The following is a 21971-nucleotide window of genomic DNA, read 5'->3' as shown; positions in this document are numbered from 1 at the left end:
GTGACAACTTTTCAACAAGCCTACATTTCAACATCCATTGTGTAACTTCCTCTCCCTAGCTTACAGTTAGCTGTTCCACGGGGCCTTTGGAAACAAACAGCTCCTTCAGTGGGGCTGGGAAGGGCTTTGTTCAGGCTAAATGCTTGCCTCTCTCCAACGCAGGCAGAGGGAGGGGCCCCCATGAGCCACCCTGCTCCCGTCCCCTGCGCCCGGGGTGGGTCTCCCACCTTGTTCGGGCTCCTCCAAGAAATTCCGTGACTGCGGTTTCCGTTGGGCTGCGTTTGCTGCCAGATTGGGCTCTCTCATCAGGAGCCGGACTGTTCCTGCTGTTTATGCAACACTCCAAGTCTCCCAGGGATTCAGGCCACTCCCAGAGGGACAGTCTCTTGTCCCCTAGAGAATCCCAAACACAGCCAATCTCAGTTCGTTAGACAGCAACTCCTAGAAAGTCCTCTAAAGCCATGTCTTATTGTATGAGCCATGTTAAATTGAATTTTTTTTAAGATTTATTTCTTTATTTATTTTAGAAAGAGAGAGAGAGTGTGTGAGCTGAGTGGAGGGGCAGAGGAAGAGAAAGAATCCACAAGCAGACTCCCCACTGAGCATGGAGCCCGATGTGGGGCTTGATCCCAGGACCCTGAGATCATGACCAGGGCTGAAACCAAGAGGTGGCCACTCAACTGACTGAGCCACCCAGGTGCCCCTAAATTTATTTTATCTAAAAATGTCCATTGCAAAAGCGTATCCCATGCATAGAAAGTCCACAAATTATTAGTATACTGCTCAACGAGTTCTCGTCAAGTACACAGCATGTGACTAGCATCCCGATCAAGAATAGATCATTACCAGCACCGCAGACGCCCCACTCATGCTCTTCCCCAACCACCACTCCCGCCATCCTTCCCAAAGTTGGCCACTACCCTGACCTCGAGGACTACAGTCTTAGGTGTTGAAACTTCACGTAAATGGAACTACGTATACGTGCGTACATGAGCAGGGCCCTGGGGATATATTTTTACACCTGGCTTCTTTTGTTCTACTTCCCTTTGTTGCTTGTACCTTATTCATTTTCGTGCTGAGTCATTACTCTATAGCAATGACTATATCACAAGTGGTCAGTTTTACCATAAACAGACATTTGCGTTGTTTCCAGTCGGGCTCTGATGAGAAATGCTGCCGTGCACATTCCCGTGTGTGTGTCTTTCAGTGTATATGTGCACGCATTTCTGTTGAGTGTCAGCTGGGAACGAACTGCTGGGTCATGCACACAGCTGGTGTGCATATTTGATTTTTACAGCCCCAGCCAAACCGATTTCCAAGTGGTGCACATAAGCTGCCACCGCACCCCTTCCTCAGCACCACTTGGAAGTGTCGGTATTTTTATTTTAGCCATGGCTAAATGTGCGGTGGTATCTCAGGATACCTTTGATTTGCTTGTTCTTGACCATCGATGAAGTTGAGCACTTTTTCCTATGTTTATTCACGATTAGATTTCGAATAAGATAGAGACTGAAACATTTAAATGATCAGAATCTGGAAAACGGTATTTTCACTGGAGAAGAGGTTGCCCAAATTTCCATCTCCTGAATCAGCAAGGATCAAAAAGGAATGATCGAATCCCCACAGTGGACCTACAATTGCACTAGGTGATGTGGGGGAACTGGAAACAGCCGATCACCCTACACACACAGTGAGTGCCTTGCTTTTTTCTCTAAGCAATACTTCCTCCCCATCTGCCTATGTCATTAGAGATCCTACACGGGACTTCTTAATGGCTACGTTGTATTTCTCTATATGAAGGTATAATTCATTTGGTCAGTCTCCTGTGATTTCTGGTTTTCACTATTATCAGCAATAATGCACTAAAAATCCTTGGGACTGAATCTCTGGGCACATCTTTAATTATTTGCTAACACCAGCACACTTGAAAACTACAGCATTTTAAAGGCAAATTGGAGAGCACATACAGGGACATATAATGAATGAATGAATGAATGAGTATGAGCACTGATCCTTCATACTTTTTTTCCCTTCCATGAATCTGCCTACCACCTTGAACAGGACTCAGTGGCTTTGCTGAGGGTGAGCTGAATGGAGTGATAGTGGCAATGGTGTCAGGGTAGATCTAGACAGTCTACCTCCTGCTTTGGCTCCTGATGATGAAATTAGTGATTATTATTTATTATTTACCAAACATGTATTTTATGGCAAACACTGTGTTTAGCATTTCATAGTAGATGTTCCCACTTAATTTTTGTAACGTAATGATCTGGATGGCTATGATTGGGCCCATTTTTTAGGCGGAGATACTGAGGATTAGAAAGGCTAAAAATATTGCCCAAGCTCACTTAGTAAGTGGCAGAGTAGGAATAGGAATCCAGCCGTCTGACTACATATTCCCAGGTCTCAACCATCGTACTACTAATCCTCAACTGCGTACTTTGGCATCCCCGTGTACTGCAAACCTGTCCTAGGCATGTTGCTAAATTTTACATATAAAATTATGTCATACTGTAAATTGATTTCAGAGATGGCTCTAATTCTTCCTGACACACGCCTTTTGCAATTTGCCTTTGCAGCTCCCCCTACGGAAAAGTGAAGCTATTTCTCCACCCCTTGGGCGTGAGCTGATCTTGTGATAGGCCTTGGCCCATAGAATGTGGTAGAAGTGATGGTGTGCTTGTCTCATGCCTAGGCCTCAAGAGACATTGCTTCCTTTTGCTCTACCTCTTGCTCCTCTGTCACCATGGGAACAAGCCTGCACTAGCTTGATGGGAAACGAGACATGGGAAGCAAAGCCAGTCCAAAGCTCCAGATCCGTGAGCCACCCAGCCAAGATCAGCCAAGCCTCCTAAGCCAACCTACTGTTGAGCGTAGATGTGTGAATGATCCCACTAAGCCCGGTGAAACCACTCAGCTGACCCAGAGACTCGTGAGCAGAATGTGGATTGCTATACGTCACCGAAGTGTTGTGGTTATTTGTTGTATAGCATGATTGTGATAATAGATAATACATACTATGGTGTCTGTATCTAATGGACAGAATATGAGCTAGTAGGTCATGATGGTGGAGAGACGCCGGTATAACTTGGCCTCAGCACAGCAAAATGTCAAGCTGCCACCTAAGAAAGGTACCCATTTACTGAAGCATGTGAGAACTATGCCCCGGGAGTATATACAAGAAGATGGTCAAGACAGTACCCACCTCATTCCAACAGCAGCCTTGCGCTGCTGGACCACGCAGGGATAGTGCGATGCCATCGCCCTCTTCTGAGTACAATTTAAAGTTGCATTTTGATCACAAGCTGCAATATATTGTTCATATATTGGTTGAGCTAGTTGAGTTGAATTTCTGTCCCTTGCAACCAAAAGAGTTCAGGTTCCAGGGATGGGAGCATTTGAAGAACGACAACGCCTCCCCTCCCATCTGATGCTCATGGTTCTGAGGAGTGTGGCTGAGAAAGTGTGGCTGGAACCTCTAAAGCACATTCAAAGAGCAGGCTGGTTGTTCTCTGTGTCAGCTTCCTCAGCTTACCGAGAGGGCCTCCTCCCGGAGCTGGCCCAGGTGTAGACCAAAGAAGACAATGTTTCTCTGTAACAAACCACCTTTGCCAAGCCCCGTCCCTGCGCCAAGGCTACCAGCCTCCTGTGTCTTCCGACTGATAACTGGAATTCCATGGTGCCCCCTCTGTACTCACCAGCTGAACATTCCATACTCTTGGCCTTTTCCTTATTCCTTTATACACTTCTGTTCCAGTTATACATTGTTGTGTACCAAACTATCCCAAACTTAATGACATAAAACAATTACGATTTTTTTCTTCTGTGCGTATGTTCCACAGGTCAAGAGTTTAGGGAGGGCATGGTGGGATGGCACCTGGATATCTGGGTCTTCGATTGGGAAGACTTGAATGGCAAGGGCTGGAGCCATCTGGAAGCTTCTTCCTTCACATATGCCTAGTTCCCCAGGCTGGGGACTGTTGACACCAACATGCAGCCTGTCCACAGTACAGTATGGGGTAGCTCAGTGCTCCAAGAATGGGGTGAGAGCTGCATGGCCTTTTATGGCTTATCCTCAGGACTCATCTATACCCTTCGTATCTCTCATACTTTATTGGTTGAGACAGTCTCAAGTCTGCTCAGATTTAAGGGGAGGGTAGGTAGATTTCACTTCTTGATGAGACAATTGTCAAAGAATTTGCAGCCATGTTGGAAAACTGCCATACCTTAAATTGATCTATTCACTATGTCAGTTACTAGGAGCCTTTATTTTGTGTAAGGATCTCCTGGTTACAAGGTAGAAAAATAATTAAAGCTAGCTTAGAGAAAAAAAGAAATGGGAATTTATTATAAGGATCTGATGGTATCTCACAGAACACCACAAGGATGTCACTATAGTACTATTGTGTGCTCAGGGCCAGTAGGTGCTAAGGCGTTAATGAGGTCGATTCATCCTCGTTGATGTATCTCCATTCCTGGGCAGTGAGGCCCCAGTCCTGAAGGAAGGAACTGGAATCCTCAGGGAGTGTCACTAATGGGAGGGATGGAGCACTGTGGCAGGTCTGTCACCACGACAGAAAGAAGGCCAAAGTAGGGGGCTGGTTGTGTCTCCCGAGGTGGGAGTTGGAACACAGCCTCTAGGGAGGACCCCTTCCATCCCTAAACACACGGTATTTATTCTAGAAGGTCATCTTCGATCCTTCTCCCCATCTCTAACCCTTAGGCTGACTCATTATCCCCAGCCTAGCAGATTCAGTCATTCATTAATTCAACAAATGTTTATCGAGTCTCTTCGATGTGGCTGGCACTAGGACAGTGAACAAGACATTCAGGAGCCTGATGAAATGAAGAAATGCTCTGACCTGGGACCCAGGAGCCCTGATTCTGCCAGTCACTCTTTAAGTAACTTTGGACGTGTACTCCGTCTTCCGTGGGCCTCCGTTTCCCTATCAGTCAAATCAGGGCCTTGACCTTGAAGACCACTGAGGTCCCTTCAGAACCCCCAGAAGAAAGATGATGCTGGCACAGCAGGCACTCCTAAAATTTCAGTCCTCAACCTCAAGTTTATTTTCTGTCTTTTGCCTTTACTGCTGGCTGGCTTACTCCTGCTGTAATTTATTTAACTGAGCCGTGCTGAGCAGTTTGGAACTGAGTTTGCATGAATCACTGTCCATAAAATCAAGTTAAGTGGATTTCATTCCACACCGCGCACCTGTGTATATACTCGGGAAGAAGAAGCTGGATTTTCTTGGCTCTTCCAGACCACTGTTAGAATTTGGTCTTTATAGATGCAGCATTCACCCCGTATTTACAGTCCATTGTTACAACAGCCTCCTTCAGATCATTTTATATAGCTGTTCTGTTTCTCTAGCTAGCTAGAAAAGCTGACATCGATTTCCTCTATTTTATCGGAGTTGGCAAATACCAGATTCAACTTCATTCAGTCATTCAACAAATATTTATTGAGTGTTACATGAAGTTGTACTGAGCTAGGTATGGGGGTGAGGGCAAAGGGGGAGGGTCATGCTGCTCGAAGACCCTAAGAACTGCGTGAAGTGTTAGATAACCTCAATGCGGGACGATGTTGCCAGGCAGAAAAAGGGAAATTCGATGTGTTGGTTGGAAGAAGAAACCAACAAAGGTGAGTGACCTGGGAAGGATCATGGAGAGTTTGGGGAGGGTATTGAGCTTGCGAGAGGGATTCCTTTTTGGACCACTCCCTATATTCCCCCACTTCCTGTCCCCATTTGACAGAACCAGAGCTAGAATCATTTCAGTTCACCATATTGGAAAAGGATGTGATGGGGGTGGGGGGTGGGGTGGGGAAGAGGTTTGAGCAGAGATGAGCATTTGTGGGAAGAAATGCCCAAAGGGTCTGCTCTGGTGCTTGTGAAAATACTTTTTTTTGGAACCAGTGTGAGGGATTATGAAGGGATTTATTTCATTTTGTAACACAGCCAAAAGCACAGGCCGACTGTGACTAAAATGGCGGTGTAAGGGACTGGCTAGATGGATCTTTGTTCTTATTTTCTGTCTTGATAGAAAAATGTACTATTTTTACCCTGCCATCAAATAAGCATTTCACAATTTTCCTGGCCGATTTCAAAAATGCTATTCCATCAACCCTCTGGAACTCTGAGAGACATATTGAGATGCTGGGGAAGGGCATGCCAGGACCTCCCTCCTGCCCTGACACTATGCCTATGGCCATACCATCCTTTTGAGAAAATGGAATTGCTTAAAAAGACTTGAAGCTTTCGCTGCACCTGTGTTTGTATCCAGGCCACAAGCAAAATTTGCTTTGCTTAATGGGTTCTGTTTGTTGTGCCGTGTTGGGATAAGACGTGCCCACATTTCCCCAGCAGTTATTTGGGGAGCTTGAATGCCCAGATGGCGCTTTAGGCTGGGCGGTCTCTGCCAAGAGACCCTGGACAGCGCCGCTTCTGCCCTGGAGGAGTAATACAATGGTCCACTGAGCAGTGCTGTCCAAGCAAAGTATAATGCCATATACATAATTTAAAAATTTCTAGTAGCCACATTTAAAAAGTAAAAAAAAAAAAAGCAGGTGAGATTAATTTTAATAGAGTATTTATTTTATCCAATATATCTAAAACATGATCATTTTGCCATAGACAATATGAAAATGACTAATCAGATATTTACATTCTTTTTTTTTTTTTAATGAAGTCTTCCAAGTCTGGTATGTATTTTATACTACAGCACATCTCAATTCGGAGTACCCACATTTCAAGTCCTCAATAGCTACGTGTGGCTAGTGACAACCCTACTGGACAGCACAGGTCTAGAATTCTCTGCCGATCCTTCTGCAGACCCTTGAATCCCTGGAGGGTCTTTTCTTTCAACCTTTATAAGCAATGAAGAGCCCAACCCTTTGGCTTTGAATAAGAATAGCTCCCTACTTAACCCTCCAACTGCATAATTATCTCCATTACTCCCAGAGATAATCTGGCAAATTCAGGAATCTTCCATCAGGGTACCTATCACCCTCCACCCCTGTTTATGTTATATTCATATTTTGTTTGTGTTTCATGCTCTGACGTTTTCTGTACTGATCCTTCTGAAACTTACCTTTCCTGGGTGCTTTTTCCCCCTCAGAGCCCTCCTCAGGGCTCAGGGGATAATGATGATAAGGGCTATTGGTACCCTTCTTGGGTCCTAGCATGCACCAACCTGCTTCAAAATTACAGATAACACGTAGCCACGGGGCAGGACAGCAAGAGCATTGGAACTGGAAAGAATTTAGAGAGCTCTTAGTCTGGTGTTTTAAAACTGAGGTACAATTTGCATAACATAAAATTAACCATTTTCAGTGTACAATTCAGAGACATTTAGTACATTTGCCATGTTATGTAACCATCACCTCCATCTAGTACTAAGACGTTTTCATCACTCCAGCGGAAGCCCTAGCCCCATTAAGCAGTCACTCCTCAGTCTTCCCCTCCCTCCAGCTCCTGGCAACCACTGTTCTCTGCTTTCTGTTCCATGGATCTGCCTGCTCAGGAGCGTCCATGGAAATGGAAGATGGAACCTTTGGCACCAGGCTCCTCTCACTTAGCCTCATGCTTTTGAGGTTTGTCCATGCTGTTGCATGGGTCACGACTTCATTTCATTTTATTGATGGATAATATTGCATTGCATGTATCTACTACCCTTAGTACATCCTTGCTAACCCTTGTTATTTTCCACCATTTGTTCTGTCTTGTTTAAAAAAAGAAAAATGATAGCCACCCAGTAGGTATGAAGTGGTAGCTCATTTTGCTTCTTAAAAAAGTTTTTTGAATTATACACTTAAATGCTTTCATTTAATTTTTAATTTTTTAAAGCCGTTTCAGGTTCACAGCAAAATCGAGCGGAAGGTCCAGAGTGTTGCCGTCGACCTCCTGTCCCCACACGTGCACAACCTTCCCCACCACGACGTCCCCCGCCACGCTGGTACGTTCTCGCGATTGACGACCGTACACAGACGCACCGTTATCACTCACAGTCCATGGTTTCCATGAGCGCTCACTCTTCGTGTTGTATGTCTTCTGGGTTTTGACGAATGTACAATGACACGTGTAGTATCGTGCAGAGTAGTTTCACTGCCCTCAAAATCCTCCACGCTCGGTCTCATTGTGGTTTTGATTTGTGTTTCCCTGGTGACTCGTGACGTTCAGCTTCAGTCTAGTGGTTTTCTGCAGCGCCTGGAGAAGCCCCCTGAGGAATCACCATGGTAAGGAAGAGGAGAAGACCCAACCAGTAGCAATAGTATTCAGGGCCCCCACGTCCTCTTCCACCACAGTCACTCCACTCACGTCTCCTGGGCATGTTTGACGTATTCAATATTCCGCCTGAGCAGGGGCCTTGAGGCTCCCATAAATTCAGCAGCTATTTACCTGGTCTTACATTTCCGCAACCCCATTTTACCTATGACGCAACTGACATCACGAGAAGCAAGGATACTTGGCTGGTGTCTTGAGATTGGTAACTTCCCAAACCGGTAATGGAGCCCTACTTTTCTGACTCCTTGTCCCATTCTCTTTCAACACTCTCGCCCTGTCATTAATAACGACAACACGTAACTACCACATAGTAAATGCTTACCATGTGGCGGGCACTGTGGTGACACTGTCACGGAACCCTCTCAGAGTAATTTGAGAAGGTTCATGCCATCATGAGGCACATAGGACACTTAGAATGGGTGTCTTCACCATGGCCTCTCCAACCTCATACCTGCCCCTGTTCCACTCTAGAACTCTGCTCCAGCCACAGCATGTTCTTGCCGTTCTGTGTCAGGACCACCACGTGCCAGCCTCAAGGCTTCTCATCACTCTGCTCCCCTGTCCCATTAAATGATAAACTCTTACAGCTGCTCAAATAAAAGAGTTATTACTTTGTCGCCCATGGGAGGTCTGGAAGTAAACAGACCTCTGACTTGGGGGTCATCAGAGACCCAGCTTGCTTTTCTTCTGCTCTATCACCTTAGAGTGTATCTTCCACTTGAATGGTTCAAGATGGCGTTGGACCACCAGCAGCTCTACCTGTGTTCCAGGCAGTAGGAAGGAGGAAGGGGAGGAGCGCAAAAATGGAGCTCTTTCCAGCCAGGTCAGTTTCCTCCCAGCAGCCTTCCCAGAAACCCCACGAAATGCCTACTTAGATCTCACTTGGCCTCGGTTAATTGCAAGAGAGGCTAGGAAATGAAATTTTTTAGCTTATCTTTTGTCACCCCAAATAAAATTGGGGTTCTAGTCTAAAGAATGAGGGAATACGGATATTTGGAGACACCTAGAGTCTACCACAGATGTTCATTGGAAGTACTTTTAAATAGTAAAAATTTGGAAATAATCTAAACCTGAAAACATGATTGACTCAATAAATTAACTGATTCATTATATCATGCATGCTTAAATACTACATTTTAGAAGAATATTTAACAACATGGTAAAATGTTTATGGTACTAAGTTGAGTAAAAAAGAAATGACTGCTTTTCTAAGAAAAGAATTAAGGTATTTTATAAAAACCATAAAAGAAGGGGCTCCTGGGTGGCTCAGTCAGTTAAGTGTCCAACTCTTGATTTTGGTTCGGGTCATGATTTCATAGTCGTCAGATCGAGCCCTGAGTTGGGCTCTGCATTAGGTGTGGAGCCTGCTTAAGATTCTCTCTCCCTCTCTCCCTTCTCCCTCTCCCCACCCCGTTCTCGCCCTCTCTTTCTTAAAAAAAAAAAAAAAAAAAAAAACCATAAAAGAGGAACAGCTACTTGATATTATAAAAGAATTACTGTACTCTGTTTATCTTTTTAAAAGAGTCCTTATCATTTGGTGGTATATTTATGGATGAGATGTTACGATGTCTGGAATTTGCTTTACAGTGGAGGGGGAACAATGTTGGGGTGGGGGTACATAGATAAAACAAGAATGGCCGTGTGCGGATAACTGTTGAAGCTGTGAATAGAAAATGGAGGTTTGTGATCCTATTTTCGTTTTCTTTTATACATGTTTGAAACTTTCCATAATAATTTTTTTTAAAAAAAGGATGAGGTACAAGTCATTTAACCTCTGTCTCATTTCTCAAATGGACTACTAATAATAATTAGTTCACAGGGTGGAGTGGAGATTAAATGAAATGATAGGATATGTAAAAATACTTTGAGATGAATAAAGGCAGGCGGAAATGCCAGCCACTCCCAGCAGGATGGAGCTAGCAGAAAGCCAAGTTACAGACAAAAGCCAGATTCTCTGACTTGCTTCCCTGGAGTCCTCCACTCTCTATTTTGCCTTCCCTGCTACCCCCCGCCCTGACCAGGGGTGGAAGGAGGTTCTGGGACAGCTAGGTGCAATTCACAGCCAATGACGAGGCAGGTTCCATGCTCAGATCTCCCAGACCTTCAATGCCACCCCTAGAAGTCACTATCTTCTTGGTCTACGGGGTCCATAGACCACTATGCACAGATGTTACCCATTCAACTGCCACAGGCTGGGTCACAGTCACAGTGCTCTACCAACTGGCTGTGTGGCCTTGTGCAAATGACTACCCTCCAGGGCCTCACTGTCCCTTCTGTCCAAGGAAGGGATTGAACACATGGTTTCCAAGGATACTGTGCCCTTGATGTTTTCAGAAGACGAAAGTTAATAATGTAGTTACAACAACAGCCAGCATTTGCTGGGTGTCAGCTATGAACAAGGTACAATGTTAAGCACCTCAAAGCTTTAATTCATGTAATTCTTACAACTTTATAAGGCGGGGTCTATTATTATCTCCTTGTTACAAATGAAAAGGTAGGCTCAGAGACGGTAAATCACTTGTTGGAGGTCACAGAGCTGGGAGGTAGCAGAGCTGCGTTTCGAACTCAGGCAGAATGGCCTCAGAGTTTAATAAACAGGAGGAAGGAGCAGACTGCATGGCACTGAAGTATAGCTCTCTAAGAAGGCAACATCCATCCTACGTTAGCCACATCAACTCCTGGAGTCCCTGCCAAAGCCACAGGTCTGGGAAACTCAGGAAAGAAGACCCCAGTACTTCTCCCAAGGAATGAGGAGCTGTTCTGGGCATCCCTTGTGGAGATCAGAACAGGCTTTCAATGCCCCACTTAGGTTAAGGAGATGCTGGACTGGTGGTCAGTTGGCAGGGATCTGTTTGGTCTTATGGGTTGTTTCCTGCTGTGACAGTTTTGGTTAGCCCGTTCCCATGGTGTGCTGGTTGTCAAATATTCAATATCACCCTGGAAGAGAGAACTGTCTTGTTTGTAAGGATTTAAGAGTTGGACAATCTTCTCAGAGGAGTCTGGGGAGATTCTCAGAAAAGGATAGACAGCTCTCTGGCTTGTATAGATAACCAGGCCAGGCACTGGATGGCCCTTCAAAGTCCTGCCCAGGCCCCAGAATCTCATCAACATGGCTAGACTGGCCACTCTTGTTTGGAGAAAACGATAAGTCAAAACCACAAAGATAAGTAAACACAAAGTTCTCTAGGGGAAACCTGTTTTTGCCAGCCCAGCTTTCCCCGTTCCCTTCTTTAGTTTCTCTACCTTGGCTTTTCTTCGCAGAATTAGCTCTTCCTTTCGTAGTGGAACTGTCCAACGGGTGGAGGGTCACGTGACCCAGTCAGGCTGCTCAGATGCTCTCTCGGAATACGAATCCTGGATGGAAATGCAGGCGCATCCCCAACAACACCTTCAAGAGAGCAAACTCCGGTTTCGAATATTTCTGAGACCCAGCAATTTAGCCTTTTTTGTCGATTACACCTCCTAGCCTGACAGCACTTTTATCTCCTGAAGTTATCCCGAGACTGTTTCTGTCGCCTGTCACAAAAACAACAAAACAAAAACAAAAACAAAACCAGAACTCTTTCTCGCATCGAATTCAATATCAGATGTCAGCACTTTTTTTCTTAGAAGCTTTTAATCCTAAATGGCAGACCTTTCCTTCCTGGTCCAACCACTCCCAACCCCAACCCTCGGTCTTTTCTCTTCCATTTTCTTCCAGAGCATCCTGGGCCAGAGTGGAAAAGAGCTCTTGTCAATGTGCACAGCTTTACCTTGAGGGATGAGTGAGGACACCCTTTAAATTACCTATAAAACCCTTTGATTCACTCAGCAGAGGTTGCCATGGGCAATTTGCTAAGCTTATTGATTATTTTCTGTTTAAATTAAAGTTTGATGTCCTGGAACAGGCTGTGCAGTGCATGGAGTTAATGGAAAAGGTTGAGATCCAGGGGAGAGACGCTCGCTGGGGAAATGGAGGGTATTCAAGGGGAAAACAGGGAGTCTATGAAGAGGAGATTGTCAGCACCAAGTTGTAGTAAATATGATGGCGATAAAAAAGATAGAGAATGGAATTCTTTTATGGAGAAGGGCAGCCTCCTGGACATTTAAAGCCTCAGGAAGACAGTGGAAAAGAAATGTATTCATTCCACAGATATTTGCTGCATGTCTGTTCTGTGCCAGGCATTGTGCTGGGCACTGGGGGAAACAGCGTAGAAAGCATATCCTTTGCCTCTGTGTTTTACATCGGTGGTTCTCAAAGTATGTTCCCTGGCACAGCAACATCCCCATCTGCCTGGACGTGTGTTAGCATGCAGATTCTCAGGTCCCACCCCAGACTTACTGAATCAGAAACTCTGGAAGTGGGGCCCCATCCCTTCCAGGTGAATCTGATGCATGCCACAGTCTGAGAACCGCTGCCCGAGGAGCGAGCCTCGGGGTTCTGCCAGCCGGGAGCTCAGTTTGCATTGAGTATTTATCATTGCCGGATATTGTACGAAGCATGACAGGTGGATTGTGTCATTTCATCCTCACAACACCCCTTTTAGTGACAGATGACACGGAGGCACACTGAAAGTAAGGGGGGTGGGTAGAATTCGAACACCAGAGCCCAACCATGCTGCTCCAAGGGGTCCCGACCACCAAACTCCCGCAAGCTCTGTGACACATTCTGCCTTGGGCGGCACTGATCTGCGGCTGGAGACAGAGCCGTGGCTTCTGCCAGATGACGTGTATTGTGCAGCAGGGTTTCAGATACTTGAGGAAGGAAAAGAGGGTGGAATGGACTGGGAAAGGGGCAGAGGCCCTGCTGGGCTGAAGGAGAGGCCAGGCCCACAGACCCACATGCACAGTTTGTCCTCATCTTGAGGGAGGCTAGCATTCCAAATCAGCACGTATTGATCAGGTGGGCGGAAATCTTGTCAATTCAGTCAGAAAGGGATTTCGTGTCATGACGCCTAAATTCGAGCCCTTTAATGCTTCTAAGAGTGCGTATCTGTTTCCTATGCCCGCTGTAACAAATTACCACAGACTTAGTGACTTAAAACACCATGGATGTGTTCTCTGACAGTCCTAGAGGTCAGACGTCTATGGTCAAGGTGCTGGCAAGGCCATGTTGCTTTCTGGAGGCTTCAGGGCAGAATCCATTTCCTTCCCTTTTCCAGCTTCCCGGTGCTGCTTGCAATCCTTGGCTTATGGCCCCTTCCTCTGTCTTTGAAGTCAGCAATGTAGCATCTTCTCTCCTGTCTGACCTCTGCTATTCTCACATCTTCTCTCTCTGATTCTTAGCCTCCTGTCTCCCTCTTATAAGAAACTCTGTGATTATACTAGGCCCAACTAAATAATCTAGAATAACTTCCTCGTCTCTCTATCTTAACTTAATCCATCAGCAAAGTCATTTTGCCCTGTAAGGGAACATATTCACAGGTTCTGGGAATTAAGATATACCTATCTTAGGAGGTGGGAGGGGGATTATTCTGTCAATCACACTCTGTGACCTTAGGAAAGTCACTTTTCTTTCCGGAAGTTTCTAGTGCTCCCCAAAATGGGGATTATAATAATTCTTGGTCTCCATCTTTTTGGGCTGTGATTGGAATGCCATACATGTTCACTGCAATCACATTTGTAAATATTATAATTGCCTCAGTTTCTTCATCTGACAAATGGGGATGAGTGATGCTTCTTCTTCATTCGGTTAAGAGTACATGTCGCTTACTGACCCTGAGCCACGTTTGTTCATGTTGCATTGGAAAGGACTGGCCACAGCACCTGCGACACGAAAGACACCAGGAAAATGTAGTTGCAATAATTGTGTAAGTTAGTTAGGTTTTAGAGCCTTAAATATGTGTCAGCAACAGACAGAGATGAGGCCAATTCTCTTGAGGAACCAACCATCTGATGACTCATCTCATCGTGCAATGTTTGGAAAAGAAGCAATAAGCTCAGGTCCCAAGACGCTCCAGGGATCAGGAACTTAAGAGCACGTCCACTGACCTGACAGTCACAATGATCCTCTGCCCCTGCCCTGTGGGAGGGGACAGGGTTAAGGCTGCTTTTGCCCACCGGAGGCCATTAATGCCACTTCTCAGGCTCTGCATTTGTGGGTGATCGGGGGAACAAAAAGCAGCAGCCGGGTCCACCAGAAGAGAGACATTAAAGTTGATTAAGTGAGTGGGCCAATTAGCGTCTGGCTTCATGCAGTGTGGAGTTAATTAGCCTCTACAAAACAACAACAGCTGCTTTAATGGTTGGGCAAGAGGCCCAGCAGAGAGGAGCCATGGGAAGAGAAGTGATAGGGCTAGTGCTTAATAACTTGGCTGCAGTGGGTCCTGCCCCACTAAAAATGTAGAACAAAGCCCTGGGCAAACTTCCCTGCATGCTTCCAGACGGGGCATGGGGCAGAGAACCAGACCCTTCCAGTGTCCTCCCCCTAGGGAGAGGCCAACCTCAGACCTCAGACTTGAGTTTCTCTTTAAGACTGGTTAGCACAACTTAGTTTGCAATCTTACTGAAATCATGACCCTGTGCACATTTCATCTTGATTCTAAACTTCCTAATGCACATTGCTCACGTTGATATTTTTTCCTTAGTACAAAAGTAATACATATTATGGGGGTAACATTTGGAAAGCATATAAAAATACTGAGGCTGGAGCACCTGGGTGGCTCAGGTGGTTAAGTGGCTCACTCTGGATTTCGGCTCAGGGCATGACCTCAGGGTCGTGGGATCGAGCCCCAAGTCAGGCTCTGTGCTCAGCAGGGAGTCTGCTTGAGACTCTCTCTTTCCCTCTGCCCCTCCCTCCACTCACGCTCTCTCTCTCAAATAAATAAATCTTTAAAAAATGTAAAAATAAAAATACAAAGGAAAAAAATAGTCCCTCCACCTTGAAATAAAATCTTACATTCATTAACTTTTTCTTTTTTGCTTGCTAAATGCAGTTCAAGGTGTTCAGACTAATTGTACATCAGTTTTGTTCTTTCTCGGTGCAAATATAGATGCTGTTTTACAAATTAGACTTACCATGTATGATCTTGAATAACCTACTGCTTTTAGCAAGAGGCCATGAACATTTTCTTTATCTCATTAAAATATTTTTTTAAACTCTCAGCCTCTATGGTTCCACTAATTAAACTATATTTTAGTTGTCCATTTATTTATGCCTCTTGCTTCCTCTTCTAACAAAGTTCTTGAGGGCAGAGACAATAATTTTTTTTTTAACCACTATATCCCCAATGCTTAGAACAGAGCCAGATATGTGGTAAGCAGTCATTTAAAATGTGATGAATGAGTAAGCGAATGAGTGAACGAATTTAACCAATCCCTTCTTAAGGGCCACTGAGGTTGCTTCTGCTTCTCTACCATTATAAAAAATGCAGTTATTATCAGTTAAGATTAGTTTCAACTACAAGTGACAGAAAATCTCCCAAAGCAATGGCTTAACCAAGATTTAAATTTTCTCTTTTGCAAGAGTCCAGGAAGGTACAGTGCTTTTCTATCCATTGGCATGGACCCCATTTCCAAAGTCACCTCATTGTTCAAAATGGCTGCTAAATCTCCAGCCACATTCCAGCCAAAAGCAAGGAAAGGAAGGGAAAAGAAGGACGCATACCCTTTTCTAAGGACCCGTCATGGAAATTCCATATACCCCTTCTGCTTGCTTTCTAGTTAGTCATAATTTCCTCGTGTGACTTTATCTAATTGCAAGGGAATCTGGGAAATGTAGTCTTTATTATGCAGCTAATATTCAGGGATACCGTTAATGAGGAAGAAAGGGAAGAAAATTGGGAGACCTCTAGCTGGGTTGGCTCTTGAACTTATGGATTGACCCCAGCCTCTCAAGCTAGCCCTTCCCTAATGTGACCCTTAGTGTTTTCCATATGGGGATTGGGTCAAGTCAGTGTGGCTTCTTGGACTGAGGCCTGGGACCTCAGTGCACTGGAGGGTTTCAGAGCCTTCACTTCCCTGCTATAAACTTCATCTTGCCAGTTGACATAGTCATCGCCAAAGACTGAGTCAATAAAGATGCCCCATTTCCCGGAGGATGTTTTTCCAATTAGTGCATAGAGGAAGTTCCAGCTGTGAGGACAGGAATCCGGGTTTCTGAAATGCAATGATTATTAGTAACAATCAATCAAACAGCCTCGTAGGACAACAGAGAGAAAGCCAGCCCTCAAGGATGCTATGTGGGACAACGATGATGGGCTGCCTGTAACAAGAGGCGATATGGCTCAACCACAATGTGGCCAAGCCCCTGAGACAGTGAGGGACTTTGTAACAAGGTTTTACTGCCTGCAGTAAAAATCCTGCCAAAATGCATTCAGGAACGTGTGGGGAGACGTGTATTCATTATTATGCCCCTAGCAGCTATCACAGGAAACCATCTGGGCTCAGTTGGCCTATAAATTTGCAACTTGCAGTTGGGTGGGCTACAGGGAATCGGCCAAGCGGGAAGTCAAGGTGTGAAGTGGATCTGGCAGGTTCCACACTCACAGGGCTAGCTCAGAAAGTCACCATTCCTGACACTTACTTTTCTTTTTAATTTTCGTTTTTATCATGAAACCCATCGCACCTACAGAAAAGTGCACAAAACATAAATGCACACTTTAACAAATTATCATAAAGTGAATACACTCACAGCAATCACCCAGGTCAAGAAATAGGACATTGCCAGCCCCGGAGAAGCCTCTCGTGTGTCTGTTCCTAAACACGCTGCCTTCTTTCCCCCCCTCAAAGATCATGATCCTGACTTTAATAACTTCCTCGCCTCACTTGACTGTACAGTCACTTAGGGATTCACTCCCAAACGGTATAACTTAGTTTGCCTGTTTTTGAACTTTTTATTGTACAGAATCATAGAGTCTATATTCTTTTGTCTCTGGATTTGTTTTTCCAAGTTCCATGTTATCATTTTAGTGTTTATTCATCTTGCACAAGACTCTAGTTTGTCCATGTTCATTCCTGAATATTATTCCACTTACCTATTTTGCTGCTTTGGGACATTTTACAGTTCCTGGACATTTGGGTTCTTTTCAGGTTGAGGTTATTACACATAATGCTGCTCTGAACATCCTTGTATGTAAATCCTTGCACACGCACATATGAGCCTCCGCAGCTGTGATTCTAAAACTTCAGCCTGCATGAAAATGAGCCTGTTAAAATGCAGATTCCTGGTCCTCATCCCTAAAGATTTGGATTCAGCAAGTCTAGGGTGGTGCCCATGCATTTTCATTTCCAACAAATTTTTAGGTGTTAATGAGGCTGCCGATTCTGGACCGCCCCTTGAGTAGCACTGGAAAGCTGAAGTTGGCAAACTGTAGCCCACGAACCAAACTTGGCCCACCACCTGCTTTTGTATGGTCCGTGAGCTGAGAATGCGTTGACATTTTTAAACGGTTGAAAAAAATTCAAAGAAGAATAATATTTCATGACACATGTAAATCATGTGAAATTCTCATTTCCATGTCCATAAATAAAGTTTTATTGGCACTCAGCCGTGCCAATTTCTTTATGTACTCTATGTGGCTGCTTCAATGCTTAGTAGAGTTGAATAGATGTGGCAGAGACGTTTTACTTGTTGGTCTTTTACAGAAAAATTGTGTTGATGCATGATCTAGAATGCATGCTTTTGAGTGGCATTACTGTGTTATAGAGTGTGGCCCCGTAACACCTTTCCTGGACAACGCCAGTTCTCTAAGGTGCTTGTGTTACATTTCCATCAGCAGTGGAAGAAAGTTTTTATTGTTCTACATTTTTACCAACACTTTGTTTTATCGGATTTCAAATTTTAACCCATCTGTTTGTTGTGCAGTGATATCCCATTGTAGTTTTAATTGGAATTTTCCTGATTACTAATGTTAAGTGTATTTTCGAGTGTTTACTGGCTATTTGGATTTCTGGTCTAGGAAATACCTGTTCAAATTTTTGCCCCTTTTGGGTTATCTGTCCTTTTCTCTACACATTCTGGATACAATTCTTCTGTCCTTGATATGTGTTGCAAATAGCTTCTCTCACTCTGGGGCTTGACTTTTCACCTTATGATTGTGTTTTTACATGAACAGAAGTTTTCATTTCAATGTAGTCAAACTTATCAAATATTTTTGTACGTTGTTTAAGAAACCTTTCCTTAGGGGCGCCTGGGTGGCTCAGCCGTTAAGCGTCTGCCTTCGGCTCAGGGCGTGATCCCGGCATTCTGAGAGGCATTCTGGGATCGAGCCCCACATCAGGCTCCTCCACTGGGAGCCTGCTTCTTCCTCTCCCACTCCCCTGCTTGTGTTCCCTCTCCCCCTGGCTGTGTCTCTCTCTCTGTCAAATAAATAAATAAAATCTTAAAAAAAAAAAAAAAAAGGAAGCTTTCCTTACCTGGAAATCATGAAGATATTGTTCTTTATTTTTTCAAGGTTTTATTATTTTACTATTCACATTTAGGTTTTAGTTTACTTGGAATTGACTTTTTGTGCAGAGTGTGGGGTAGGGATCTAATTCCATTTTACCGATAATTAATTTTCCCAACACCATTTAGTGAAGAACACTTTCCACACTGTTGTGTGAGGATACGTTTGTCATAGAGCAAATATTTATGTGTATATACGGGTCTGTTTATGGGCTCTTGGTCTTACTTCACTGGTCTATTTGTCTGTCCTTGTACTAATACCACATACACTTAATTACTGTGGCTTTGTATGTGTTAAAAATCAGATAAAGCAAATCTTTCCTCCTTGTTCTTCTCTTCTTCGACAATGTTTCAGCTATTTTTGTCTCTAGAAGGTTTTTTCCCGTTCATTTGTTCACAAAAAAACATGAAGTCGATGGACAGCGGGAAGTCGCCAACTGGTAGCAAGGTGAATTAGTACAACCTTTTTGGAAAGCAATTTGGTGATACTCCGATTATTGAACCTTTTCTCTACCTACACCTCCCCCCAAAGGACATACAGTTTAACCAGCTAATTCCCTTTCTGGAAATGTAGCCTAAAGAAATATCCAAAACCAAAATTCAAAACAGGGGAAAAGTTTTTGAGTCAACAGACTCAGTGTCAGAGCTACATGTTGGAGGTACAATGAAGAGGAAACCTACTCCTACCTTCCAGAAACTTCGAGTCTTTTTTTATTTTTTTATTTTTGGTCCACAGCTGCTATAGCTGGAAAATAGGATAGAAGCTTCAAGCCTTCTTCAGGGAGCCAGCCATATAAATAGAGCATTGTGGTCCAGTGTGGCAAATGTTCAGATGGAGGTATGTACAAACACTATGTGTACAGAAATGCTCATGCCAGCATTATTTATAATAGTGGGAAGTTGAAAACAACTTAAATGTCAGCCAGAGGAGGAACAAAGAAGTAAATTGTGGCACATGCGTATGATGGACTATTTTACAGTTATCAAAATAAAGACTGTGAATGGAATAAATGATTTGAGTACAACGTTAAGCGGAAAAAGAACAGGACACTGCAAAGAAAAACACTCCTGTCTGTGGAGAAAAAAATAAATGCATTGGAAAAATACTGGAAGGAATATACCATAATGATAGTAGTAGTTATGAATATGGGTGATTTTTTTCTTCTTTCTATTTCCCAAGCCTTCAGTAATGTGGTTCTATAAACTTAGAGGAAAAACATGACTGAAACAGCCACATCCGATTCCTCACAGATTCCTTTCAGGACCTGCCTGTTTCAGGCAATGTGCTAAATGCTTTCCATGTGTGAACTTACTTAGTTCCCAGAGCTCTTAGGAGATAGGCGTTATCAGGTTATCATCTCAGGAATGGAGGAGAAGGAGACAGAGAGGTGAAGGAACTTCCCCAGGTCACACAGTGAGAGGCAGAGTGGACACGTGGACACGAATCTGCCATAGTCTGTGGTCCTCACCATGGCACCAGCTCGCATCCAGTGGCTGCAGAACATAGCAACTTATTTATTTTTTTAATTTTATGTATTTATTTTAGAGAGAAAAAGAGAGAACACATGTGAGTGGGGGGAGGGGCAGAGGGGAAGGGTGAGAGAGAATCCTGAAGCAGACTCAGAGCTGAGTATGGAGCCCAACGTGGGGCTCGATCCCATGACCCTGAGATCATGACCGGAGCGAAATCAAGAGTCGGACGCTTAACCAACTAAGCCACTCAGGTGCCCCCAGAACTGTGGCACCTTTCAGAGGGAACCAGGCCATGATGGTTAAAGAGTGGTTCTGCTTAGAAGAAAGTAGGTTATGAGCCTCTGGAACCCTCCGGCTCAAGGATTCTGATTCTCGGCCCCATGTCACTTTAACTAGCTGGGTGTTCTTAGCTAGTGACCCACACCTGCTGAGCCCCAGCTTATTCTTCTGACAAATGCAATCAGCAGAACTCCCCTCCTAGGCTGTTGCGTTGATTAATGAGATAATATATATCCCATGTCCTACAAAAGGGAGGCACTTGTTAATTTATTTCCCTCCACCCAAGGACACAGGAAACTTTAAAAAGACAGACCCCAGCCTTTTCCTGTCACTTGGCCTCTGGTTATTGTCCTGGGTGTAATGGAGTGGAAAACTCTATACATGACTCCCTCTGACAGTGAATTTCTAATCTCAGAAAACTTAATGGTTTTTGTCAACCTGATTGTCCAGTGAGAGCGGATTAGGGGAATGACTTCCTTGTCACTGGGAAGCTGACTGGCTTCACGACGTTTTTCCTGGTGCCGGTGGGAGGCAGGATCAATACTACACAGACCTAAATCCTTACCTGTGGTTTGGGGGCTGAGGACAAAGTTTGGACGTTCCATTTAAGTGCCTTCCGCCATTTTAGACCCGGGCGTGATGTGCATTAAGCGGTTTAGGCTGGTGACCTGCTGCTCTGCAGTGTGAGGGGCGGACCGGAAATCCAGCAGGTGCTTCCCGCCCCCCCCCGCCCCCCCCGCCGACCCACGAAGCAGAGGCCCCTCTGGCTCCTGCTGGATGTGTCGCCTTAGCTCCGGGTTTCCCATCTGGGGACAGGAGGGTCCATTACTTACTGTCTGCACCAGGAGGGAAGGACGGCCTTGCTATTTTCTGTATCAGGACTTCCCGGACACAAAGTGTTGGTGCGCAAATGGACAGCGGTAACTAAGTGAAATCTGGTTCCAAATCCCTCTCCGCCGCCAACCTGGGGCCGGGGACATCTCCGGCACACAGCAGTTGGAACTGTGAGACCTCAACACAGAGCACCTGCCGGAATGTAGTCACCTAGGGGAACTCCTGCCCTGTCTGGGGGAGCTCTCTCAGTCCGGGAGGGCGAAACCAAGCCCAATTTCATTTGATGTCACTTCCTTGGGAACGTCATCTCTGACCTTTTAGATGAGTCAGGTCCCCTGTACTTCCCCTCCATGATACTCATGCTGATTAGAACCGAATCAATATCCAAATCAATTCGAATATAAACTCCACGAAGTCAGGGACCTTTGCCTTCTTTGTTCCCTGCTGATTCACAGTGCTCAGAACATTTTTGGCACAAAGTTGGCGTCTAATAAATACTTGTTGAATACGTTAACTAATAAATTTATATAATTACCTGTTTATGACCTGTCTTCCCTATTTGACTAGAACTCCCATGAAAGAACCGTGTCTGTCTTATTCTCCCTGTATTCCTAGAACCCAGAACAAAACCTGCACATAGTAGGCACTCAGTACACAGTGAAGAGTAAACTACTTAAAACTTTTTATGTTGAATTAATGATATTAATTTTAGTTAAATAATTAAACTGCAATATAGT

The 21971-nt window shown here is 44.5% G+C and overlaps 2 long non-coding RNA genes across 7 annotated transcripts; one reads left to right on the top strand and one right to left on the bottom strand.

Annotated features, from left to right (window-relative positions):
* Window positions 1-671: 671 nt before the first annotated feature.
* On the top strand, window positions 672-3817 carry LOC103659332. 2 transcript variants are annotated; one of them, XR_567465.2, is made up of 3 exons: window positions 672-981; window positions 1491-1690; window positions 2580-3817. It is a non-coding gene; the product is annotated as an uncharacterized LOC103659332 (long non-coding RNA). The 2 variants fall into 2 exon arrangements; XR_567464.2 differs by lacking the exon at window positions 672-981 and having other exon boundaries at window positions 1048-1690.
* Window positions 3818-7862: 4045 nt separating this feature from the next.
* On the bottom strand, window positions 7863-21465 carry LOC103659331. 5 transcript variants are annotated; one of them, XR_005837078.1, is made up of 5 exons: window positions 21234-21465; window positions 19962-20142; window positions 17237-17391; window positions 11526-14027; window positions 7863-8217 (listed from the first exon to the last, which is right to left on the bottom strand). It is a non-coding gene; the product is annotated as an uncharacterized LOC103659331 (long non-coding RNA). The 5 variants fall into 5 exon arrangements; XR_005837080.1 differs by lacking the exon at window positions 7863-8217 and adding an exon at window positions 10363-11219; XR_005837079.1 differs by lacking the exon at window positions 7863-8217 and having other exon boundaries at window positions 10363-11798; window positions 12604-14027.
* Between the last annotated feature and the right edge of the window lie 506 nt (window positions 21466-21971).

This window comes from Ursus maritimus, unplaced genomic scaffold, assembly GCF_017311325.1.
Source record: "Ursus maritimus isolate PB19 unplaced genomic scaffold, ASM1731132v1 scaffold_23, whole genome shotgun sequence".
NCBI lineage: Eukaryota > Metazoa > Chordata > Mammalia > Carnivora > Ursidae > Ursus > Ursus maritimus.
This window is presented reverse-complemented; position numbering and strand designations above follow the sequence as displayed.